General features: G+C 39.3%; 1 long non-coding RNA gene across 1 annotated transcript in view; it reads left to right on the top strand.

The window, feature by feature from the left end:
- LOC117065546 overlaps positions 1 to 24,696 on the top strand; it is a 211,371-nt gene that overhangs the window by 21,718 nt on the left and 164,957 nt on the right. The window contains exon 2 of the long non-coding RNA XR_004429963.1: positions 13,654 to 13,730. This is a non-coding gene — a long non-coding RNA (uncharacterized LOC117065546). The remainder of the gene's footprint in view (positions 1 to 13,653; positions 13,731 to 24,696) is intronic.

Raw genomic sequence — 24,696 nt, 5'->3', positions numbered from 1 at the left:
TTCCTCAATGACTCAATTCACCCTGTAAGCTTTGCAGGTTTTGGGCCATTACCATTGCTACAGCCCTATTAAGTTCTACACTCCTTAGACTGCCTGCTGCAGCCACTGTGGCTATTCTATCTTTCACTTTTATTGTAAGTGTTGTTCTGTCAGGAATGCACAGTCCATGTACCAACTCTCACCTGTTGACTCTTATCTTGCCCATATTTTTTTGTCCTCTTTAGGAAGTTCCCCCATCTCTTTGCCTTTGCTCCTCAGTACTCTCCGGGCCTGAGGTGTATCTCCTGCTTTTTCTGAGTTCTGCCCCTGCCCTCGATTCAGCCTCCTTATTCATACACTTTCCCCTGAGCCTTCTAGCTGGAAATAATCTCTCCCACACCTCTCTTAGTGACCTAATCACTTTCAACTTAACAACATATTGGTTAATATATATGAGTTAATTCCCCTCCTAGTGTGGGTATGCCTGGGACTGATTTATCTTTGGATTCTCGGTCCTGCCTATAACAAGTGCTTAGTGTTCTGTTCATTGGTTGTATGAGTGAATGAATGCACAGGCATTAGCCACAGCAGGAGATGCCAGTCCTGGACAAGGACTCAAAGCGGGGACTTTAGGTAGTGGGTATGAAAAACCCTAAAGGTATGGGTATGTCTGGGAGCTTGGGGAAGTGGGGTGTGGTGGGCAGGGGTTGGGGGATAAGGATGGGAATGGGATGAAGGTAGGGGTGGGGTTGAAGGTAGGTAGGGAAGGGTGTCCCGTTCTTGGACATTTTGGCTAGGAAAAATCCTGAAACTGAGCCCAGAGAGGAAACAGAAGGAAAGAAAATAAGCAAAACACATTGTTCTCACTTGGGGTTATTGAAAGTGGCTGTGTCTCAGAGATTGAACACAACAATCCCACTGGAGTTTGGGCAGATATATTTGAATTTGTATTTATATATAGTTCTCATTAAAAGTTTTCATTTTTTGATATGTTTTAATATCTAATAGTGTTGTGATAGATGTATGAAATTTGAAAATAAATACATACATTAAGATATTTATATATTGGATTGGATGACACAATTTAAAAAAAACTAATGGAGCGTATAATCGAAAAAGGTTACAGGCTGTAGCTTTAGAGGTTCAATCCCTGTGCTAAGCCAGAGACTGCCAACTATCTTCCAACCTTAAGCTGATGTTGAACAATTTCATCTATTATTTAGGAAAAACATAAGAAGGGTCCTTTGGTTTACTTTTATTTGTATGCCGTCTTAGGAACAGCTAAAGTTCAGTGTATTGTCATAATAAAGTACACTGCCTTGGGATTGCTAAGCCCTTGTTTTAAATTCTGGCTTTGCCACATAGTAGATCTTGGGCAAGGCAGCTTCTCTGGGTCTCAGTTTCCTCATCAGTAAAATGGGTTTAATGTTAGTACCTGCCTCATAAATGAGATAATGCTTGTGAAACCCTTAGTAAAATACCTGGTATTCAATGGGTGCTTATACATTGTAACTACAAAAGGAGTCCAGAAATATCAATTAGCTGGTGATCACTTCTCCATCCTGTGACCATAGCAGACGTCACTAATTGATCACAGGTTTTTTGCTTTCTGGACCTAGACTAGACCTCAGAATTAGGTCAAATAATAAAAATTTTTTCCCGGGGGCAGTTGCAGTCTCTGAAAAGCATTTTTTCCAAAGCTGCTAATGTACAGAAGCAACCCTGTGGACCTCTCCAGCAGCAGGAGAGATCCCAGTGAGACTTGAAGAAGAGCTTTTCCTATTTAGGATCCCAGTGGGATGTTATCAAGAAGGTCTTTGAAAACTTTTCTCTAGGGATTTTTTTGGGCTATGGCAACAACAATGAGGATAATGCCACAGTTTTTGAACAGTGCTTTATAGTTTTCAAAGCACTTTCATGCACATTTTTTTAACTACATCTTCATAGCAACCCTGCCTGACAAAGCAGAGCAACCATTAGAATCAGACAAATAGCATTTTTTTAAAAAGTGAAAAGAACCCTAGAGACTGTCCAACCTCCTCATTTTATAGACAAAGAAATTGAGGCCTAACAGGATGACTTGTTCCAGGCAAGATTCTTGAAGTCCAGACACTGATATTCTACTTCTTGGTATCACTCAGTGTGCTTAGTACATGCTTAGTAAAGATTAGTTGCAAAAGGAATGAATGAATGAACAAGTGGATAAATGACTCTGTGAATGAATGTAGTCTCTTAGTGGCCAAATCAAGACCACTAGAACCTTCTGTCTGTGATGGGAAAAGAATTTTTTTTCAAGAAGTCTTCTATAGCAAGAATTCCTATTGCCTGTATTTTCACCTGGGAGTCCGTGCAAGTTCCAACTATGAGAAATGGTCTAACTCAGATTTTGGCTTTGACCGGAAGCTGTAAGCTTTTGGGGAAGGGAAACACTACCCCTTTGGGAAAAAGTGCAGATGGGGAGACTTAAAACTCCATGGTGTCTGAGTCTTGGATGAAGAAGGAACATTTGGTGGTGACTATTTTGAAATGTTAGGCTCTTGAAATTTTAACAATCCTGTAAGATTGAAGTTTGCTTTACCTAAGGTTATAGCAGTGCCTTCATCCTCCTCTTTAAGGCTCACCCCAGCCCTTCCCCACCCCCAGGTCTCAGGACATCCGCACCTGATCCACTTGGTGTTTTCATAAGTTCCTCTTTTGGGGGGAAGTGAGCCCACATAAGGCTGGCTTTGAGGGAAAGCCTCCCTTGGGTTGGCTCTACGGTATTAAAGGGTCACATGGAAATAATGAGTGTGGTTTCTTTGGTGTTTGAGGAGATGGCCTGACCTCTGTTTTTTCTGGGAGCTAATTTGAGTGAATTTCTTCCTTTCTTTGATATTGAATGTATACTGTCTCCTCGACCTTATGGGTACAGAATTTATAGACAGTCAGAAAACGATTGGGAAGTGAGGTAGGACATCCACAAGTAAGATAATTAACTGAAAATTTGTAGATTTGACTGAAGTTATTAGAAAATGAGTCACAGTTATAGCAGTAGGAGGTTAGTAAAGGAGTCACTGGGCTATAGCATGGAACTTGAACTGGATGCAAAAGAGTTTTATATGTATATGTTTATATTATTTAACAGATATTATAATAGCACTTACTACATGTCAAGCCCTATTCTTGGTAATTTATAAGTATTGATTTATTTAATTGTTGTAACAAGCTTATAAAGTAGGCACTATGATCATTATTTTATAGGTGAGGAAATCACGGTAAAGAGAGGTTCAGTAACTCACAAAAACTAGAGGTAGAATTCGCATCTAGGCAACCCAGTGTCCATAATCCTATCTACTGTGCTGTGCTACCTCTCTGGGTATGTGAGATTTGGAACACAGAAGAGGGAGACAAAGTGTGGACAGTATATGAGGAAAGAGTTGGTATTGACAGTGTGCCTTGGTCTGTTTGTGCTACTATAAGAAAACACAGACGGAGTATTGTAAAGAACAGAAATTTATTTTCTGGAGGCTGGGAAGGCCAAGGCACCAGCAGGTTTGGTTGTCTGTTGAGGACTGCTCTCTGTCTCCAAGATGGCACCTTGCTGCTGTATCTTTCAGGAGGGGAGGAATGCTTTGTCCTCACATGGCAGAAGGTAGAAGGGCAAGTGAATGGAATGCTGTGTGAAGCCTCTTTTATTAAATACTTTAATTCCATTCATAAGGAAGAAACCCTTCTAGCCTAATCACCTTTTAAAGGCCCCACTTCTTAATACCATCACATTGGCTATTATGTTTCAACACCTGGATTTTTGAAGGGGACACATTCAAACCATAGCACAATGGGCCCAGTCTATTCAGGAGAAACAGCTAGGTTGGAGTGCAAGAGGTTAAGCTGGAAATACCAGCCTAGAAATGTGAAAATAGGTCAATGTGTTAAGAGTCTGATAATAGGTAGTTTTCTTTTTCTGGAGATGAGGTCTCACTTTGTCACCTCAGCTGGAATGCAGTGGTATGATCATGGCTCACTGCAGTCTTAACCTCCTGGACTCAAGCGATCCTCCCATCTCAGCTCCACAAGTAGCTGGGACCTCTGGTGCGTGCCACCATGCCTAACTAATTTTTAAATTTTTTTGTACAGATGAGGTCTCACTATATTGCCCAGGGTGGTCTCAAACTCTCAAACTCAGGAGGACTTGTAGAGACCAGTCCTCCTGCTTTGACCTCCCAAAATGCTGGGATCACAGGCATGAGCCACCACTCCTGTCATGATTATAGATAGTTTTTGGTCACACAAATTCTTTGATATTATTCCCTTCAAGAAATGAAGGAATATGATATGAGATGGGCTTAGTGACTCACCTCTAATAGAATATAGCAGAAGGAGTTGGGTGTGATTTCCAAGACTAGGAAGTTACTAGTCTAAAGGCATCATGGCTTCCTCCTCTTTTTCTTTCTCTAAATGGGAAATGCAGGCTGTATGCTGTGAGGACACTCAAGAAGCCCTTTAGAGAGATGTCCATGGTGAGGAAACAAGGCATCCATCAACAGCCATGTGAGTGTGGCATTTTGGAAGCAGATAATCCATCCTCAGTCAAGCCTTCAGATGACTGAAGCTCTGGCTGACAACTTGACTGCAACCTTGCTTTAATTCCTAAGTTTCTGGATTCCTGACTTACAGACACTGGAAAATAATACTCATTTGTTGTTTTAAGGTGCCAAATTTTGGGGTAACTTGATCTACAGCAAGAAATAACTAATGCAGTCCTTAGTGCTATGCTGAGAAGTATGGAATTTGTTTTCTAACTCTAATACTTTGTCTAGTACCTGGTTGAGAAATGTGCCCTAAATTGGGTTGTTGATACTAGAGAGCTGCTGGAGGTTTTTGAGCAGGTGAGCAACATGATAACAGTAATCTTTTAGAAAGGTTAATAAGGAGTGGGTGGGCAAGATGAATTGGGGAAATAGGGGGTGCTTGTGGTAGGGGGGCAATTCAGGATTTTGAAATGGCTCTAGAATGTAAATGGATTGGTCCAGGGTGAGGCTTAGGATGGGGAAAAGAAATGAAGCAAATATAAGTTCTGTGATAGCTGGGTCCTTGCATGGCTTTTTTTCTTCCCCCCCCCACCAGATCCTTGGAACCTTCCATACTGCATGGCACATAGTAGGCACCCAGTAAAATTTACTGCATGGATGATTGAATACGTGAGTGAGTGAATAAAAAAGATGGAAATGTAGTGCCCCAGAAAACTTCATTTCTGCTTTTGTTTAGAATGAAACCCTCCAAAGATTGCATAGGTAATGTCTGAAGTAGATTTCAGTTACCTCAAACTCTATTTTCAATTTCCACGATTCTGATTGGGAACAGCCTGTTTTCAAAGCCCATTTCCATTCTGAAGTTGATTTTAAAACACTCTTTTTCTTTCCACATCATTCCTGCCACAAACATTTATTGAGCATCTATAATATGCTTGGCATCGTGATGGGCCCTGGGGGAGAAGATGAGTGAGAAATGGTCCTGTGGAGTGTCAGTATTTCTTCCTCTGCTTTTATCTCTAGGCATCTCAGAAGTTTATTTTTGAAATAAAGATTCATTTTCTAAGTGGAATTCTAAAGTGGGGAGCGATGAGATGAATTCGGGCTTTTAGGAGCTGATTTTAGAACTTGTGGATGACTTCGACTGTTTCCTGCTCACCCTTGCTGATATGCCCTATTAATATTCAAAAGCTGTCACTTTATTTTATCTTTGTTCTTTAGTAGACTAGACTGCCGGCTGAGAGAACCTAGTTTGTCTGGTTTAGTCTTGTCACATTTGTGGGGTAGGACAAAAAGAGACATGGCCCAAGGTTGTTAGGTTTTTTTTTCCTCCAATTTTGGGGAGTTTCTGCATATTTCTCGTGGCTTCGTATTTTATTTAATTGACTTTTGTCCCTTTTTCTTGTAAATAAAATTTGCTGTTGCTAGGAAAAAATCCCAGACATGAGCAAGACCTGCTGTTGAGTGGATGGTTGCTACAGGATGTACCATCTGGATTTGAGGCAGTCCGAGAAAAATCTCTAGGACTGGCGATAATCTATTACAGGCAGAGTCCCCTTTACTAGCAGGCACTGCCAGGAATGCTGTGTTTGAAAGGACTCTGATGTGCACTTGGGCTTGGCAGGAAAGAGGAGAGTGTGGCATTAGGGATGACTGTCACTGGTCATGAGCTGGGGACTAGCAGAGCATGTGTTTGGAGTAACAGTTGAAAGGCTGGGTCTCAGCTTAGGTGTTCATAGTAAGAAACCAGATGCATGGAGGCTGAGACAATTTCATTTTCCTTGGCTAATCTTTTCTCCATCTCTTTCCCATTCTCTCTGTCATCATTTCCATCTTTCTTCTCCCACTTCCCTGCTTGTTCTTCTCCTGCCTTATTGTTTCTCTTTTTCTTCTCCCTTTGCCACTGCTTACCTCTCTTTCTACCGACGTGAAGGGCACCTTTCCATACTCACCCTGGTCACACACCTTAGAAAGCTATGGCTTTTCTCTACTAGTCTGGGCGCAGTTCAGAACTACTTAGTGCTTAGGTTGATGGGTGGATGGCTTTACAACTGCCAAGGCTTCATTTTGCCTCTGATCCTCTGGTCTTCTTGACATGCTGGCACAGGCACTAAAGGGGCCCTAAGATGTGCGAGGCCACAGCCACATACCTGGCCAAGAAGTTGCTATCAAGACAAGGAGGATGTACAAATAGTGACCCTCTGTTTTCTCTCTCCATTTGTACCCACACTGTGCATAATCTCTGTGGGATGTTCCTCCTGGCTCTTCTCATCAGAAGTAAATTTGTTTAACATTAAAAAAAAATCTAAAAATATTCAGACACTCGACTCTAAAGGATAAAGTGTGTTTCATTTAAATTTGCCTTCCATTTAATTCAAGGCGGGAATGCTCGAAGCTGCTTCCTCTAGCTGTGGCAGACTCAACTATTATCATAATGCTGTCTCCCTTTTTTCCCTTCTCCCCATTTGATAACCACGTTTTACTCTTAAATATTTAGTTTTCTTTTATTCAACCTTTTAGGTTACTATATTGGTGCAGAAGGGAGGGGGGAGAGAGTCTTTTTCTCTTCCCAGTTGATATTCATCTGTCTGCCTAAAATTATTTTTTTCTTCTTTTTTCCTTTTTCTTCTTTGTCATTTACCACCATTTTGGCTGGTGGGTGTAGGGTATGTGTTTTTTTTTTTTTTTTTTAACCTCTAAGCACATTGAACGTCTTTAGCTTGTACATTAGACAGGAGACTGATAGGATAATGATGATGGAATGTTAAATGCTATCTATGTAAATCAGTTCCTTCAATGGGTACAAGATTCAGTTACTTTAGGTCTTTTTTTATTTGACATACATTTTCATTTTTTTAAAGGAGAATAATCTTGGATTGTTATTAACCTACTTTAGAAGAATCTTTGCATTACCAGACACATTACTATTTTGCATAAAGTCATATTAAATTTTGGTATGATGTACAACATCATTTTCTCTTAAATGTCGCTGTTAACCTCCAAATAGTTTCTTTTGTATCTTTGGCTTAGGATTGGTTTCTTATAGCCAGATCGCAATCAGGAAGTAGGAAGGAAGAAATGAAGATCTTTACATGCTCTCTCTTGGCAGGGGAAAGGAACTGATCTTTTCTCCATTTATTTGAGACATGGAAATCAGCTGGCTAGATTCTCTAAGGGTATGTATATTTTGAGGTAATAAGGGAAACCCCTGGTATATCTTTGAGTTCTAGAACAAAGCTGATGAGAGCCCAGCTTGCCATAGGATTGGATTCAATTAAGGCCATTAGAATAGTTATCATGCATTTGGTTGCCAGTGAAAGACCCAGCTCAGATCTGATTATACACAAGGATGCAGGTGGTCGCAGGGATGGCCTGGAACCAGGATCTCAAGAGACCCCGTCAGGTTTCTCTCTTCTCTTCTTTTCCCCACTCTTCACCCTCGCCCCTCCCATTGTTCTTTTTGTATCTGTCTCTCTCTATATATCTTTCTCTCCTTTTCCCATTCTCTCCCATCTGTTTCCCTGCCTCCCTCTCTCAATTCCCTATCTCCTCCACCTCTCCCTCATCTCTCCCCATCTCTCCTTCCATCTTTCTCTGCTCATCACTCTGTACCTTGTCTCTCTCATTTTCCTCTCTCCACTTTCTCTCTTCTTTCCTTCGCTCACCCCATTTCTACTGCCGTATTTCTCCCTCATCTTTCCCCCTCTCTCTCATGGATTCTTTGTCTCTTCCCCATGTCTTCTCCCATGTCTCTATTTTTCCATGTTTCTCTTACTCTTTCTCCCCAAACCCATTCCCATATTTCTTTCTATCTCGCCTCCAACTCATCATTCCTCTGCCCCACCTCTATCCCTCTCCTCCATACCTTGCCCCATCTCTTGCCTGCTTCACACAGACCCGTTTAGTAGCTCCCTGAACATATTGGGAGACAAGGCACAGGCAGCTCCAGTTTTACATATTCCCACCTTGGCGGCTCCAGAGGAAGGACTGCGCTGTTTCCCTAGGCTTCAAGTTTTATATAAATTTCAATGGAGATTTTAACTGACCTCGCTTGGGTTTCCCATCCACTTTTTGGGATTAATTCGTTTATGCCAGCAAAATAAGAAGCTGTCTTGCTTGCTTGGGTCATATGGCCGTTGGTGATGGGGGTGAGTGTAAGGGATTAGGATATGTGGCCTCACCATAATCATTTGTAGTAGAAAAGGAGTTGTTTCATTAAACACACGAGGATGTTACCAACAGAAGAAACAGGAAATAGACTCTGGGCAGAGAGCAGCAGCAGGTATCTACTACAGCCACCAAGATAGGGGCATGGGAAGAAGAGAACTGCCCTCCATACCACTACACTGTCCTGTCCAGAGGGTGTATATTGATAGTGGGGTGGGAGGGGTACGTCTTTCTAGTGGATATAGCTGACCCTTTATTTGGTTGTAGGAATCCTTCCAGTTGGTTGGAAAAGATCCATTTAAAAAATCCCTTTAGTAATCTTTTCTCCTTGTCACTGATGTCTTCCACTTCCCAGCCTGTTATGAGGGGGGTGCTGCAACTGAGTCAAAATAGCGACACATTTCTCACCCTTGGTTTCTTTCCCCAGGCTTCTTATCATTCTAACTGTACGAACGCTATACTGTTTCCTGGGATGCCTCAATTCCCGCAGGAGACATGGGCTAAACCCTCCTTCCCATGGCTCAACCTGAAATGGGTAGGCATATTTCAAACAAAGAAGCAAAAAAAAAAAAAAAAAAAAAAAGAGAGAGAGAGAGACATGAAATAATCACAGGAAGGAAATAATCATCTAATATAGGGGCACTCAGAATTGCAATGGGAAACTTGGGGAACTGGGATGTAAAGGTGCATATTCAGCCTCAGGGTGCATCAGTGGTTTTGGATGGATTTACAGAGAAGGAGATGGAATCTATAACAAGATAGGAGAGAGAGAACAGAAGAGGGAGGCTGGAGGGTGCCGATAATACATTTTGCTTTCTTTATGCTAGTTTGGAGGTGAATGTCCTTTGCTCAACAGAAACATGCTAGGATTTGGGAGCTTGGGTGGGGAGAATGACAAGCACACCTTTAATTAGGATGGAAAGCATTTGGTTAGATTTACTTGCTTCAAAATACTTTAACTGAAGAGAGCCAACCCCAGAGTTGAGTTGAGGCCAATTCAATTTCTCCCTGACAAATAGAGCCAGGAGTGCTGATGATGTGTGTCAATGGAGAAAGCAACCTCATGGGTCCTTCTCAACATGCTTATGGAGGAGGTCATGGGGCAAGAGGGGAAACTGGGCTCAGCAGGGTGGTGCTGAGAGCTCTATTTCCTCCACCAGGCTGTTAATAGCAGTTTCTGGCCGAGCCTGTGGCTCAAGCTGCCCATTTTGAATTTGGCTGGCGACTCCTCTGGGCAGGCTCTGTGCCTCTGCCTGTTTGTGTTAGAATGCGACACATGGACCCAGCAGTCAGCCAGGTGCCAACCATGTAATCCGACGCCATATGTTCCCAAGTCAGGAGAGAATGGAGCAATTTTTTTTTTTTTCTCAATTTTGGAAGTAGGTTAATTACATTCATCTACATTTTCAGCTCTAGGGGTCACAGATGCTAAATTACTTCTGACATATTTAGGTGGTCATTTATGACCAAAATTATTAAGTGTGAACTTTACCATCTATGGGAGGGTGCAAAGTTCATATTCCTAAAATGAGACCACATCTCAAAAAGATGTTCCCTTTGTGAAAATGTTTCTCATTGGCACGGCTTTAAAAATGGATTTAAAGTGTTGTTTTGAGGGGAAATTGGTGCTTCTCATTTTATCAGCCTGTTCCTCTGCCCAGATGTTGGTTTGTTTGTGCTATTTACCCAGTTTTCCAGTGGATGTTAGTGGATGGAGCCAATTGTGTCCTTTCTCTGCTGCTTTACGTTCTTCAAACTTTAAGTACAAAACCCTAACTTTTGAGTGAAAAATGCCTGTGTGATTCAGGGTATTTAACCAATGCAAGTGAGAAGCAGTCTTTCACATGGCTAATATTTATGGAGCATTTGATCAGTGTCAAGACTGTGCTGAGATGTTTAAATGCGTATTTTATTCAATCCTGGAACAAGTCAAGTGGCCGGAACTCTTATTATCCCTGTTTTGCAGTTAAGACATTGGATGTGCCTATTACCTTCCATTAGCTCTTCCAGATGTGGACCTCACACTGCACCCTGCTCTGTGTCTCAGTAGGCTGATCATTATGGATTACATCTGCAGTCCCCTGCCCTCTAGCTTATTTTTGGGTTTGGTCACTGAAGATCTCAGAGAAGGAGATTGGAAAGATAAAGGGAGGAGAGTGGAGTAGAACTAGGACTAGAACTTGACAGTTTGCATGTATATCCAATCCCTGTACTTACAAGTTATGTTCTCTGACTAAGTTTCTAAGCATCTTTGATCCTCAGATTTTTTTTTGTGAAATGGACATGATTCTTCTTATTTCTTAGATAGTGGTGGAGGACTATTCAGTTAGATGATGTACATAACAATATCTAGCCAGATTTCTCATTGTAAATATGTATATGTGTGTGTGTACATATATATATATATATATATATATATGTATATATTTCCTTATGTCCTTTGCATTTTGAAGTAGTCTGTGGTGGTGATACTTTGTTACTGTAGTCTATTCTGTAATGCATCAGATGCCTGTATCCTGCCCAGATCCCCCTCACCCATCTGGGAGGTCACCTGCATACAATGAACCACTGCTACAGTCTCCCCGCCCAAGGAAGTGTGTTTTGCCCTCAAGAGCATGCCAGGGATGCCCATGTTTCTGTTGATTCCTGGATTTTAAAGATTTTCTTAAAATCTGAGATTTTTCAGATTTTACAAAAATTTGAATTTTGTCAACTGCCTTCTCAGTGTTTATAGTTCACATGATTTTCCTCTTTGATTTATTAGCATGTCGAATTACATTAATGGATTTTCTTGTGTTGAACTCTCTTTGCATGTCTGGAACATTATTTTAATTGGCTATTTGGTTCTCTTTGCTAATATTTTATTTATTGTTGCATCCATATTTACAAGTGAGATGGGTCTGTAGTTTTTTGATACAATCTTTACCAGATTCAGGTATCAGTATCATACTTGCCTCAAAAGGAATTGGGAAAATTTTATTCCTTTTTAATTCTCTGGAACAGCTTAAGTAGCATTGGGATTACTTCTTTTGGGAAGGTTTGGTACAGCTTGTGTATGAAATAATTTAGGTTGAGTGTTTTTTTAATTGTTAGTTTGTGTTTGTTTCAAAGTAGGTCTTTGATAATTTTGTCTATTTCTTACAGGAAGTTGGTATGTTTAAACTTTCTCTAACTGGAATCAGTTTGGGAAATTGCCTTTTAAAAGAATTATTCATTTATTTAGGATTTTAGATTTCTTGAGCAGAGTTACCCAAAATGTTTTCTAATGTCTTCAGTTTTCAGTTTCGGTAGTTGTTTGCTTCTTGCCATTTCTTTTTTATGCATTTGTGCTTTCTCCCATTTTTTTCCTTGATTGAGTGAGCTCATGCTTTGTCTGTTTTGTTGATTTCTTGAAAGACCAGAACTCTAACTTGTTTACTAGTTCTGTTATTCAGTTTTATAAAGCATTACATTCTGCTATTTATTTTCTTCCTTCTGCTTTGTTTTGATTTACTTCATTATTCTTGTTCCAACTTTTAATGTGGTGGTTTAATTTATTTTCATTCTTTTATCTCTACTGGTTTCTGCTTTAGTTGTGTCTCATAGATTCTGATATGTAGTTTCTAAAAATTATCATGCTAGCATTTTCGTTAGCACATATTAAATTTTTATATATACTCAAGTTTATTCATGTTCTATCTCATCTGTATCATTTATGTGTCCACCTATTTTTTCCAGGATGAAAATTTTTAAGTCACTGTAGCTGTATAGCACATTTGCTATATAACATATATAAAGCGAGTCATTCCTCATTCCCTTCTTTTTCTTCACATTTGTTTGTGTGATTTTACTTGTTGGTGAGTAGTTTTACTAAAATTGACATTTACAATTACTTGTCAAATTTTGTTGGGATTGCATTGATTATGTAGATTTGCTGGGGAGAACAGATACGTTTATAATATTGAATCTTCTTACCCCAAAACAAGTTATATCTCTTCATTGTTTGTTTTTTAATGTCCTTCAATAGTTTTATTTTTACTTTTGCACATGTTCCACTAAACTTTTGTTTTATTTACTCCAAGTTTCAGGCTTTTCATACTTTATTATTATTCTTGTTATTATTTTTGCTAGTGTGAATGGAAAATTTCCCCCCTCTATATTCTTTAAGCATTTACTATTCGTTTACAAGAATGGCATTGATTTTCGTTTATTTCTTGTGTAACTGACTTTATTAAATGCTTTTATTGTTTCTATGATTTTTTGTTATCTTATGCTTTTTAAGTATATAAGTAGATTAAAATAATGATAGCCAAGCATTCATTTTTTTTGAATAGTCATATCTATTATTTTGTTGCTTTTACATATGCTGACTGGCACTTTTAGAACAATATTAAATAACAAATGTAAAAGTATGCCTCACATTTATTGCTGACTTTAATGGAGATACTTCTAGTATTTCACTAGTTAGCATGTTTCTTAATTTGGGAGATTACATATGTCTTTTCTTAAAAAGGAAGCTTTTTAAAGAGGTAGTATAGCTCAGTAGTACAGCATTTGACTGCAAAAAGTAAAAGTTTTTTTTTTAAAGTTATAGATGAATTTAAATTTTATCAAATGCTTTTTGACAATTTTCTAGGCAGTCATATTTTTCTCCTTTGACTTATTAAAATGATGAATTTCATTAATGAATATTCTAAGATTGAAATATGTTTGAATTCCTGGAATGAATCAATTTGCATAATATGTTGGATTCTCATTGTTAATATTTTATTTAGGATTTTTTTACATAGGTATTTAAAAAATTAGGTTGGTTTGCCTTTTTATCTTTGTAATATTTTAGTATCAAAAATTTAACTCTTAATGAATTTCTAATAGTCTGTCATGTGAATATGCCATAAATTAATGCCTCAAATTGTTTCTTCATGTATATATTTAAGGACATTTATTTTGCTTTCAGTTTTTACCACTGTAAATACAGTGACAATGAATACTCTTGTTAATTCCTCCTACCTTTTAGGTCTCAGCTTATTCACTACTTCCTAAGAGAATCCTTCCTGGCCCCTTCAGTACATTGAATTCTCCAATTACATGGAGGTATGTTTTATTCACTGCACTTTTTTTGCCAGGAATCAACATTGACTGTGTTTATTTGACTGATGTTTGCCTTTTTTGGCAGATGGTAAGTACCGTAAAGTCACGGATCACGTCTAATAGTGCTCATCACTACATACTCTAAGGATTTCTGTTCCTGGTCCATTGTATATGCTTAATAAATGTTTGTATAGAACACTGATTACTATCTGTCTAAAGAGGATAGGCCTGTTACATAAAAGAGAATATATGTTTTTTTCCCTGGCTACTTGTGTATATTGAGATGGCAAATTTGTTAGTTGGAGCTGGGGCTGGACTGAATTGTTTTCATAATTTAGGAGAGACGAATTTGGTTGGAGTTGGAATGATGGAGAAGAGTCAGTGGACAGGATTAGAAAGGCTGAGATGCATGATAGGGAAATGGAGCCAGAGGCTCTGGAGCTGGTATGAAAGGAATAAGGAGCTTCAGAGAGGGGATTTCTTTTTTTTTTTTTCTTTTACTTTAAATTCTGGGCTACATGTGCAGAGAGTACAGGTTTATTACATACGTATACATGTGCCATGGAGGTTTGCTGCACCTATCAACCCGTCATCTAGGTTTTAAGCCCCACATGCATTAGGTATTTGTCCTAATGCTCTCCCTCCCCTTCCCCGCCACCCCACAATAGGCCCCTGTGTGTGATGTTCAGAGAAGGGAATTTTCATATGAAATTCTATATAATGGAGTCCTTCTGTGTAACTCCAACGTCTTCAGCAAAGCCTACGGAAATCTTCAAGTGCTTAGTTTACATAGATTTCTTATGAAAATCATTGTTTTGGGGCTCAGGCAGGGTTATTCGCCAAGCACAAAGATGTCCACTATCATCTGAGCTTCGCTAAGACTAAATTTAACAGATGCAAATGTAAAGCCCTGTATGTGGCTAAAAAAATGTCATATACACAAGTAGACGTTTTGAGGAGACTTGACTTTGACAACTCTTGTTTTGAAAAACGCAGGCAATTATCTGAGTATGACACGAGCCAGTTCTATGTAATCACTATTAAAACCAAAACAATGAATGTAGTCATTAATAGTACAGGATTCTGTTCAAGGTAGATCATAGTTCCACTTCGCTCTATTGATCAGACCACACTTAAAATATTTTTTGGAGTGCTTTACTTTAGTCATTGGCAAATTCTATAGCACCCAGTGCCTGCTACTCAATTAAAAAAAAAAAAAAAAAAAGAAGACTGGAAGCCATGGCTTAGGAGTAATGGTTGATGAAAAAGGAGAAATTTAATCCCAAAAAGAGAAGACTTGAAGACCACTGGATGCCTGTCCTCAAGTATGTTGAAAGAACATGTTGAAGAGAGAGAGATTCTGGTTTATGGGCTGCAGAAGGCAGATCTGGAACAATGGCAGATATTATAGGGCAGAAGAAGTAGACTCAGTATAGGGAAATGCTCTATGATTAAACTGTAATGTACTGTTGTTTGAAGAAGGAGCTTTCTGGACTTGAAGATTCCAGCAGAAGTTGCATGAGCATGTGAAGGAACAATTGTAGAGGAGATTTCTGCATTGGGTGGACTGGATTACCTGACTTCTTCATTCCTTTTCAATGGAGAGTCTGTGAAAAAGGCTGGTCTTAATGCTTTTGCTCTTGTTATTACTACTTTAATATATGCTTTGCCCTTCAGGCTACAAGGTCTGTGAGGACAGGACTATGTCTATCTTGTTACCAGGGCCGAGCTTAGAGCTTTGTACTGCCTAGGTGCTTGGAACTACTTGGTGACTTGAAATGATTGACTGCCTTACTCAATAGCCAAGGCCAGTGGAGTAGTTTAGCCAGTGAAGCAGAGAGAATCAATCAAAGGGATTGGGTCAGTTGATTACGTATCTCCCTGGAACCTATCCTTAACGTGCCAAGTATTGAGCTGATGGGACACCTGGTCTTATTGTCAACATCACTGTTTAGATGTAGACTTCCATTTCTCCATTTATGACATGATAAAGAAGCAGTATGATGGAGCTGTTAAGAGCACAGTTGCTGGAGTAAGACTGGCTTGCATTACTTGGAAGTTATTTAGTCTTCCCATATCTCAGTTTTATCTTTGTAAAACAGAGAAAAGAATAGTACCTTCCTCACAGGGTTGCTGTGAGGATTATGCGTGTGTGTGTGTGTGTGTGTGTGTACACGCACATTCATGTGTAAGTTGTTATAAATCGGTGTGCACTTTTTTCCTTTAAGTTAAGCTATTGGAGCAAATAGAAAATATAAGACTCTATGTAATATTTGTGAGGATGATTCTTTCTATATGTAGGCACTTATGAAGAAGCCTTCTCAAATTTTTTTTTTTTTTTGAGAGAAGGTCTCACTCTGTCACCTAGGGTGGAGTCATGTGATCTCACCTCACTGCAGCTTCAACCTCCTGGGCTCAGGTGATCTTCCCATCTCAGCCTCCCAAGTAGCTGGAAGTACAGGCATGTGCCACCAGGCCTGGCTAATTTTTTGTACTTTTTTGTAGAGATGGGGTTTCGCCATTTTGCCCAGGCTGGTCTCAACCTCCTAAGCTCAAGCAATCCTCCCACCTTGGCCTTCCAAAGTGTGGGTATTACAGGTGTGAGCCACTGCTCCCGGCCTCAAATTCTTATCTGTTCATACACACACTAAAGAAGTAAGGAGGAGGCAGGGGCTGAGTTTCAGTCTAGCTTTGCCACATGCCACAGCCATGATCTTGGGCAGGCCACTCTCCTTTCTTAAATACAAGTAACATGGGGCTGAGTACACCAGTCTTGATCTTCTTCCAGTGGACTTGGAACATGAAATAAAATGAGCTAAAACATATGGCAGGGTCTAGCTAACTGTATAGAATAAAATGCATACCTTCAGGTCTATTATCACTCCTATCTTTGGCCCATATACACATTTTGTTGTGGGGGCCTGGCCCAGCTGCTAGTCTGCAGGGAAAAGATTTCCAGTCCTTCCAGGTTAGTTCTCCTACTCATAATTCTTTCCTGGGAGAAGGAAAGGAGGGATGTTTCCTCTGTGCTTTAAAGTTGATCAGGATGCTCAGGTGCAAGGTCTTAGATCAGAAAGAAAAATTGCTGTTTAGATTTTTATCCCGTTTCTTCCATGCTGTTTCTTTCACAGTCCCTTTAGAAATTTCCCTAGTTCTCCTGTGGCATAAAATGAGTCAGAATGGCAAATGAAACATGCAGAAGACATAAATTCCAGGCATAAAATATAAATCAAATATACATCTATCAATTGGCTTTATGCTATCCGAGCTGCCCCCAGGGTGTCAGTGGATCAGGTGAATGGATTTCTGCCACTGTGGGTAATTCCATAAGGTAATAGGGCGGGCCCTAATGCAGTGGAGAGGTAATATTCTCCAAGTTATATATCATGGTTTAAGAGGGGAATTTGTATATTTTGATTTTGCGAGTCAATGAAGTTGAGTCCCTAAGGCACTGTCGGAGCTCAGCCTCTCTGAGACTGTGGAGAGAAGCTGGCTCAAGGCCAGGAACACGGCCTGAGGAAAATGAAGCCACCTAGGCTCCAGAGGCCTGGTCCAGAAAGACTCAGTCCTATGGCCTCAGGGAATGCTCAGGATAGAGAAAATTACCATACAAATATTATATGTTTTTTTTTCATTTAATGGGCTAAGTTAACTATTATACCAAATAGTGAATTTGTCAAACCAAGTGGGAAAAAAATTCAAGCTATTTGATTGACAACACTCAACCACAATGGTCAATCAATTAATCCTAGTAATTGTGATGATGGAGCTCTGTGATGATGTAGTGAGAGAGAGAAGAAAGATGGAGAAGGAAGAAACACAGGAAAGGCTAATACTCACTGAGCTGACATTTTATTTTCCCAGGTACTGGGTTTAGCAGTTTTCATGCACAAATTCATTTAATCCTTTCTATGTCCCTATCAGGTAGGAACTATGACTTTCATTCACATTTTATGATTGAGGAAATTAGGCATCAAGAGGTTAAGCAACTTGACCAAGGACCACCAAGTTAGTGGTATAGCAGGGATTTGAATGCCCTCTTAACCACTATACCATGTCACCTTCAAAGAAGAAAAGTTATTTCCAATTGGGAGAATAGTTTTTTAGGCTCCAGGAAGTCTGACAACTTAGATTTAAAAAAGCTAGATCAGAAATGAAAGTATTAGAAATGTGCCTGAAAGCAAGTTAGTGCTCCTGAATACATCAGTATGCTTAAGAATTATTTCTACAGCTCTGCAAAATTAGTGGGGGGTAGGAAATATCCTGTTTTGACCTCACTTTAGATAAAATCTGTTAGCAAAACCCATGTTTGGACCTGAGTTCAAGTAGAGCTGTAGAGATCTGGTGAGCTGGCTTAGATTTAAGTGTTTTTGAGGTTCCAAAGTAGGGTCCTAAAGAAGGATGCAGACTTTGATTTGATTACCAATGTAGAGCTGTGCTAAACATTTCCAATTGCTGAGGAACCCCCAATCCAGCCGGTATTATGCATATGGCAATAAGCAAGATACAGCAAATGAATAACTATTATCCAACCCCATCTTCCTAACAGAACTCAGTTATATTCAATCAGTTACCCTTCCTCCATGCAACCATTTACCTCAGGGACAGTTTCTCAGTCCCCAGGGTGGCCTGATTGAGTTCACAGTAATCTAATCCCACTAGCCTAAGATTGGTTCAATAATTGACATGTGACCTAGTAGTGACCAATTAAAAGTGGTGGAGAAAAGGGGAAAGGTTGGGACTCTTGGGATAAATTTTCTTCTATTTAAAGAGAAATCCCAGAAAGAGATCAGCTTTTTCTTTTCCCCAGAAGTAATTGTGTCTGTGTTGTGATAACTATTTATCACAGTGCTTTGAGCTGTTTCTCAAATACCCAAGTAGAATCATCTTTAAAAATAAGAGCTTATTTTCTAATTTATCACAACAAGAAGTTCAGAAGTAGGACAGTTCTAGGGTTGGTTAATTCAAGGAACACAAGATGCCTTACATCTATTTACTCTTTGTGTTAATACCTTTCTCCATGGTGACAAGGTGGCCATAGCAACTCCAAGAATCACCTTCTCACACAGCTCTGTGCAGAGGCAGTAAAAGGACAAGTTCCTGACTTGTGTCCCTTTATATGAATATAAATGTTCCTGGAAGGGCCAAGGCCAACTTCCCCTTACAATGCCAAGATTTTGTCAGATGTGCATTATTTAACTGATTGTGGGCGGACCAATGACATATCCATAATTGGCTTAGATCATGAACACCCACATTGGGAAGGAGTTAATGAAGTACACTAATCTCTGATACATGAACAAAACTGAGCTTCTATTAGAAAGGAGGAAGGTGGAGAATATGACTGTTGGGTAGACAACCAATAGGGTCAACCGATGCCTGCAACAATTACAGTGAATGGCTGCCAGTTTGAATGAAGCTAACACTAAGGATGGCAGAGTGGTGAGAGAGAAAGAATTTGGGTCTTTAATGACATAATGAGCTGCTAAATCAGACCAAACTAGAAGCCTGAGCAACTATCTGTGGACCTCCTGTTACGTATTGTCAAAAAAGTTCCTTTATTATTAAACCTGTGTGAGGTTTCTGTTATTTCCAACTGAGATGATTAAACATGGAGTTTGGTGAATGAATATGTGATGTAATGTTTAAGTTCCTGGGATGAAGATCTCATTGTATCTGACTTTGAGATAGGCAAATTTATAAAAAGATGAGGATAAGTAAACTTTTGATGTATTGAGTCATAGTTTAAATGTATCAGGAACACACAGTGAATTCTTTTGAAAAGATCTCATCTTGTATTTTATTTATCTTATAAAGTTATTCTTTTAAAAAGAGTTAGTGCATACCTGTAGCCATTAGGGTTGAGAGAAAGTATCTCTGTGAGTAACTAGGCCTCTCCTGGATGGAGATAAAGTGGGGAGATTATTTGGGTATGCTGGGGAAGTATTCAGTTTGCACATTCTCCAAATATTTGTTGAGTGCCTACAATGTGTTGGGCACTGTGCTTGACTTCAAGGATACAACAATGAACAAGAAAAACATGATACTGGCTTTCAAAATTTTGGAATCTGGTGTAACAATAATTTCCTCTATGTTTTAGGGATTTAGACCCGGAGATCCCTAATCGGTCCTAAACATGTAGAGAATATTAGTGACAATTTTGTTTTGCTAAATATTATACTAATTTAATATGCAATATCTGCTGTCTATATAGCATTTACAAAGAGCAAATTTATAAATCATATAATAGTAATAAATATCTACTGTTGAGGACTCATTATGTGTCATGTGCTGTTCGAAGTGTCTTATACATTGCCATGTCCTCCTATAATAATCCTGTGTGGTAGATATTACTAGTCATCTCATTTTGCAGATGAGAAGCCTGAGAAATGTTAAATATTTTATTAAAGTTACACAGTTAATAAATTGCTGAGTTGAGACTTGAATCCTGGTTGTTTTATTCCTGAGTCTATTCTCCTTATCCCCAATATATGGGCATGTGTCTTACTACCCCATTGTACAGATTTGAATCCGAGGCTCAGACATAGGACATGACTCACCTTTTTTACTGTTGAGAAAGTCTGCGCCTGTCTCACAGGGTCTTATGAGGATTAAATGAGACAATATGTAAAAAAAATAAATTAACATGATGCCTGGTATGCAGGAAGCCTTCAAGAAATGCAGGGCTTTGGTTTGTTATTGTAAAACCAGGTCTTAAGTTTTGTGGTCTAATGCTTGAGATTATTAGAAACCTCTGAATTTTAAAAAGTCACAACATCTTTAAAAATACCATACCCAGGCCGGGCGCGGTGGCTCAAGCCTGTAATCCCAGCACTTTGGGAGGCCGAGACGGGCGGATCACAAGGTCAGGAGATGGAGACCATCCTGGCTAACACGGTGAAACCCCGTCTCTACTAAAAAAATACAAAAAACTAGCCGGGCGAGGTGGCGGGCGCCTGTAGTCCCAGCTGCTCGGGAGGCTGAGGCAGGAGAACGGCGTGAACCTGGGAGGCAGAGCTTGCAGTGAGCTGAGATCCTGCCACTGCACTCCAGCCTGGGCGACAGAGCGAGACTCCGTCTCAAAAAAAAAAAAAAAAAAAAAAACCATACCCAGTTCTTTTAAACCCTCTGTACTTATAGGAATTTATTTGTGTTGTAGGGGAAATTGGAGATGGAGATACAGATACATAAACAGTATCAGAAAGTCTCTACTACCTCCGTTCACACTTTTCAGTACAATCATGGTTTGACCCAGAAATCCAGGACTGTGGGCCACTGGGTTCTCTATCAGTTTTCAAAAGGTGACATCATAGAATCATAGAATGTTAGAATTGGAAGGACATGGAATTTCTCATTTGAAACCTGAACTCCTTTTTGTTTTTTTCCTGGATGACACTTTCTGAAATTTGGATTTGGGCTTTTGGGTACACATGAAGATATTTACCACTCCTTTATCACATAGAGAAAAACAAATCAGGCTAACTCTTTAAAAAAATTGTTTGCACTATCACATACATACAGAAAAGAGCACTAATCACATAGCTGTATTGATTTTCACAAAATGAGATGATAGAGAATAACTGGATGAATTTTTACAGAAAGAACACCTGAGTAACCAGCACCCGGAGGAGAAACAGGACCTTATCTATGTCCCAGAAGCCCTGCTGTGCCCTCTCCCGATCACTAACCATTAGAAGGAAATTACTATCCTACTTCTGGTGCCATAAATTGATTTTGCCTGTTTTTGAATGTAACATTAATAGAATCACACAGCATATACTTCTTTGTTTCTGGTTTCATTCTGTTAATATAACATGTAGGAGATTTATCCATGTTGTTTTATGAAGTTACAGCTTGTTCATTAACTCATTGCTGTGTAGAACTTGATTATATGAACATACCACACTTTATTCATCCATTCTTCTTTTGATGAACAATTGGGTTGTTCTCAGTTTAGGTTATTAATTACAAGGCTTCTGTGAACTTTCTCGAACATGCCTTGGTGAGCATTTCTTTACACTTCTGTGGGGGTATATACCCAGCATTGGAATTGCTGGGTCATAGAAATTGTATGTTTTCAATTGCAGTAGATTCTGCCAAATAACTTTTCAGAGTGGTTTTCTAGTCTAGAAAGATTATATTTAACTTTTTTATGGACAAGACCCAGGGGGAAGCATTGGAAGTCCCATTGTATGGGCCTGTAGCATTAGAAGCATCTGGTTAATAAATTGATTGCTCAGTGTGTCTTGATTGAGCTTTTACTATGTGCTAGACACTGTGCTAGAGGCACTAAAGACCTTATGGACTAATGGAGGGAGATAATTTAAATATATAATCACATTATTGACTTTATATTTACAAACTGCTGAGTTGAGACTTTAATCTTGGTTGTTTTATTCCTGAGCCTATTCTCCTTATCCCCACTATGCGGGCATGTATCTTACTACCCCATTGTACAGATTTGAATCCGTGGCTCAGACATAGGACATGACTCACCTTTTTTACTGTTGAGGAAGTCTGCGCCTATCTCACAGGGTCTTATGAGGATTAAACGAGACAATATGTAAAAAAAAATAACATGGTTCCTGGTATGCAGAAAGCCTTCAAGAAACGGAGGGCTTTGGTTTGTTATTGTAAAACCAGGTCTTAAGTAAGTGCTATAAACGAGAAGTACAGAATGCCATAAGACCAACAGACTAGTGTCCTTTCCCTTTTGATTCTTTCTGAAAGGAAGGGGAGAAGGGGGAAAGCAACCTACCTCTAACTGTAATAGCCTTAATTGTGAACCAGCTTCTAAGCTATCAGGTTGGAACCTAATTAATCACTGAGGGTGGTATAGAATTGATGAATTGCTTTGCTGCTCTTTTACTAGTATAAATCTTTGATTTAATGATTGCTGCTCCCTGATTCATACCACACTACCCTGGTGATCAATATGCATGATGAATGGCTGATTTTCAAGAACCACCCACTTTGTAAAACTCCTTTACATGTACAGTGTGTGTATGTATGAATTAGTACTCTAGACAGATTTCTGACAAAGAGGCAGAGGGTGAGGTAATATTATGGGTGAGGAGGAGGGGAAGAGATGGGGGAGATGAATGGAATTTGCTCACAGAAGTTGGAAGGAAGTGTTCAGAACAGGCGAAATAAAGTCCTACATGAGAGGGCTCCTCTTCTGCGTTGACTTTTTGACAAGTCTCTGTTGGCCCAATCCTTGGGTTCAAGGATCTGCTGTTGCTTGGAGGAGACTTACTGTCCACAGCTCCTTCAGAGAGAGAAACTTTTTGTAGGCTAAGAGCTTCATGTGATTTACGAGCTCTGAATGTCTGGGCTTTATTTCAGAGTTTCTAATGCTGAGTGGGGATGAAGTTGGAAAGCTGATTGTAGTTTGCAGAGGTCCAGGAAGACTTGTTTTGTGGTTTGCTCATTGGTTCCTTCATTAAACCCAGAGCTATTTATTGAGTACCTATCATATTCCAACCCCAAGCTAGTTACCAGAAACACACTGGTGAGTCAGACAGGTATTACCTCTGCACTCAGGGAACTTTTTTTATCTAGAAGGATATGCCGGACTGCCAGGCTTCTTTTGGTCTGGTGGACATGCACATGCTATACTTCACTGTAGATTTTTCAGGATACCTGGTTTTAGTTTCTGGGAGCTATCTTTAGGCCTCCCTCTTTCTCATGCTCTTTTATACACACATATGTTTTGTGATTGGATTTCCTTATCTGTCAAAGTTTGCTTTCTCAAATTTACTAGGGAAAGCTCGGTGTCTCTCATGTAACTATGAAACAATGAGACCAATTTCGATGTGATTTTTACAGAAATCAGCCTCTTTCTTGCCATCCTATGAATATGACACTAACTTGAATAGTAAAGTATTAATATTATATACATGTGAGGTGTTTTGAATGCCCAGTGACTTTTATCTGGAAGGCATAATCAAAGCAATACTAAAAGGCTTCCTATTGGACCATTGTTTTTGATTGCAAGGAGTTGGAAAAACTTAAAGGTCTATCATTGGAATTATGGTGAGACACGATAAAATGACTCCAAATCATTATGTAGTTTTCTGTTAATGTAAAAATAAGTTCACATCATTTTATTGAATAAAAAATGGTCAATAATAGCATGCATAGTTATGATCTCTGAAACATAGTAGGCATTTGTTCAATAAACTAATAATCTGATTTTTATAGCTGTTCTATCAGCAAAAAGAGGTGTGTGGAATGATGCCCCCTAAAACATTAACAATGAGGAGTAGAGTGGAACATCAAGTGTCAAAAAGACATTTGAAAAGAAACTACCATCAGAGTGAACAGGCAACCTACAGAATGGGAGAAAATTTTTGCAATCTACTCATCTGACAAAGGGCTAATATCCAGAACCTATAAAGAACTCAATCAAATTTACAAGAAAAAAACAACCTCATCAAAAAGTGGGCAAAGGATATGAACAGACACTTCTCAAAAGAAGACATTCATACAGCCAAGAGACACATGAAAAAATGCTCGTCATCACTGGCTATCAGAGAAATGCAAATCAAAACCACAATGAGATACCATCTCACACCAGTTAGAATGGCAATCATTAAAAAATCAGGAAACAACAGGTGCTGGAGAGGATGTGGAGAAATAGGAACACTTTTACACTGTTGGTGGGACTGTACACTAGTTCAACCATTGTGGAAAACAGTGTGGTGATTCCTCAAGGATCTAGAACTAGAAATACCATATGACCCAGCCATCCCACTACTGGGGATATACCCAAAGGATTATAAGTCATGCTACTATAAAGACACAGGCACATGTATGTTTATTGCGACACTATTCACAATAGCAAAGAGTTGGAATCAACTCACATGTTCATCAGTGACAGACTGGATTAAGAAAATGTGGCACATATACACCATGGAATGCTATGCAGCCATAAAAAAGGATGAGTTCATGTCCTTTGTAGGGACAT

Source organism: Trachypithecus francoisi, unplaced genomic scaffold (assembly GCF_009764315.1).
Source record: "Trachypithecus francoisi isolate TF-2019V2 unplaced genomic scaffold, Tfra_2.0 Lachesis_group2, whole genome shotgun sequence".
Classification (NCBI taxonomy): Eukaryota; Metazoa; Chordata; class Mammalia; order Primates; family Cercopithecidae; genus Trachypithecus; species Trachypithecus francoisi.
Note: the sequence above shows the minus strand (reverse complement) of the source record. Positions and strands in the feature narration are given on the sequence as shown.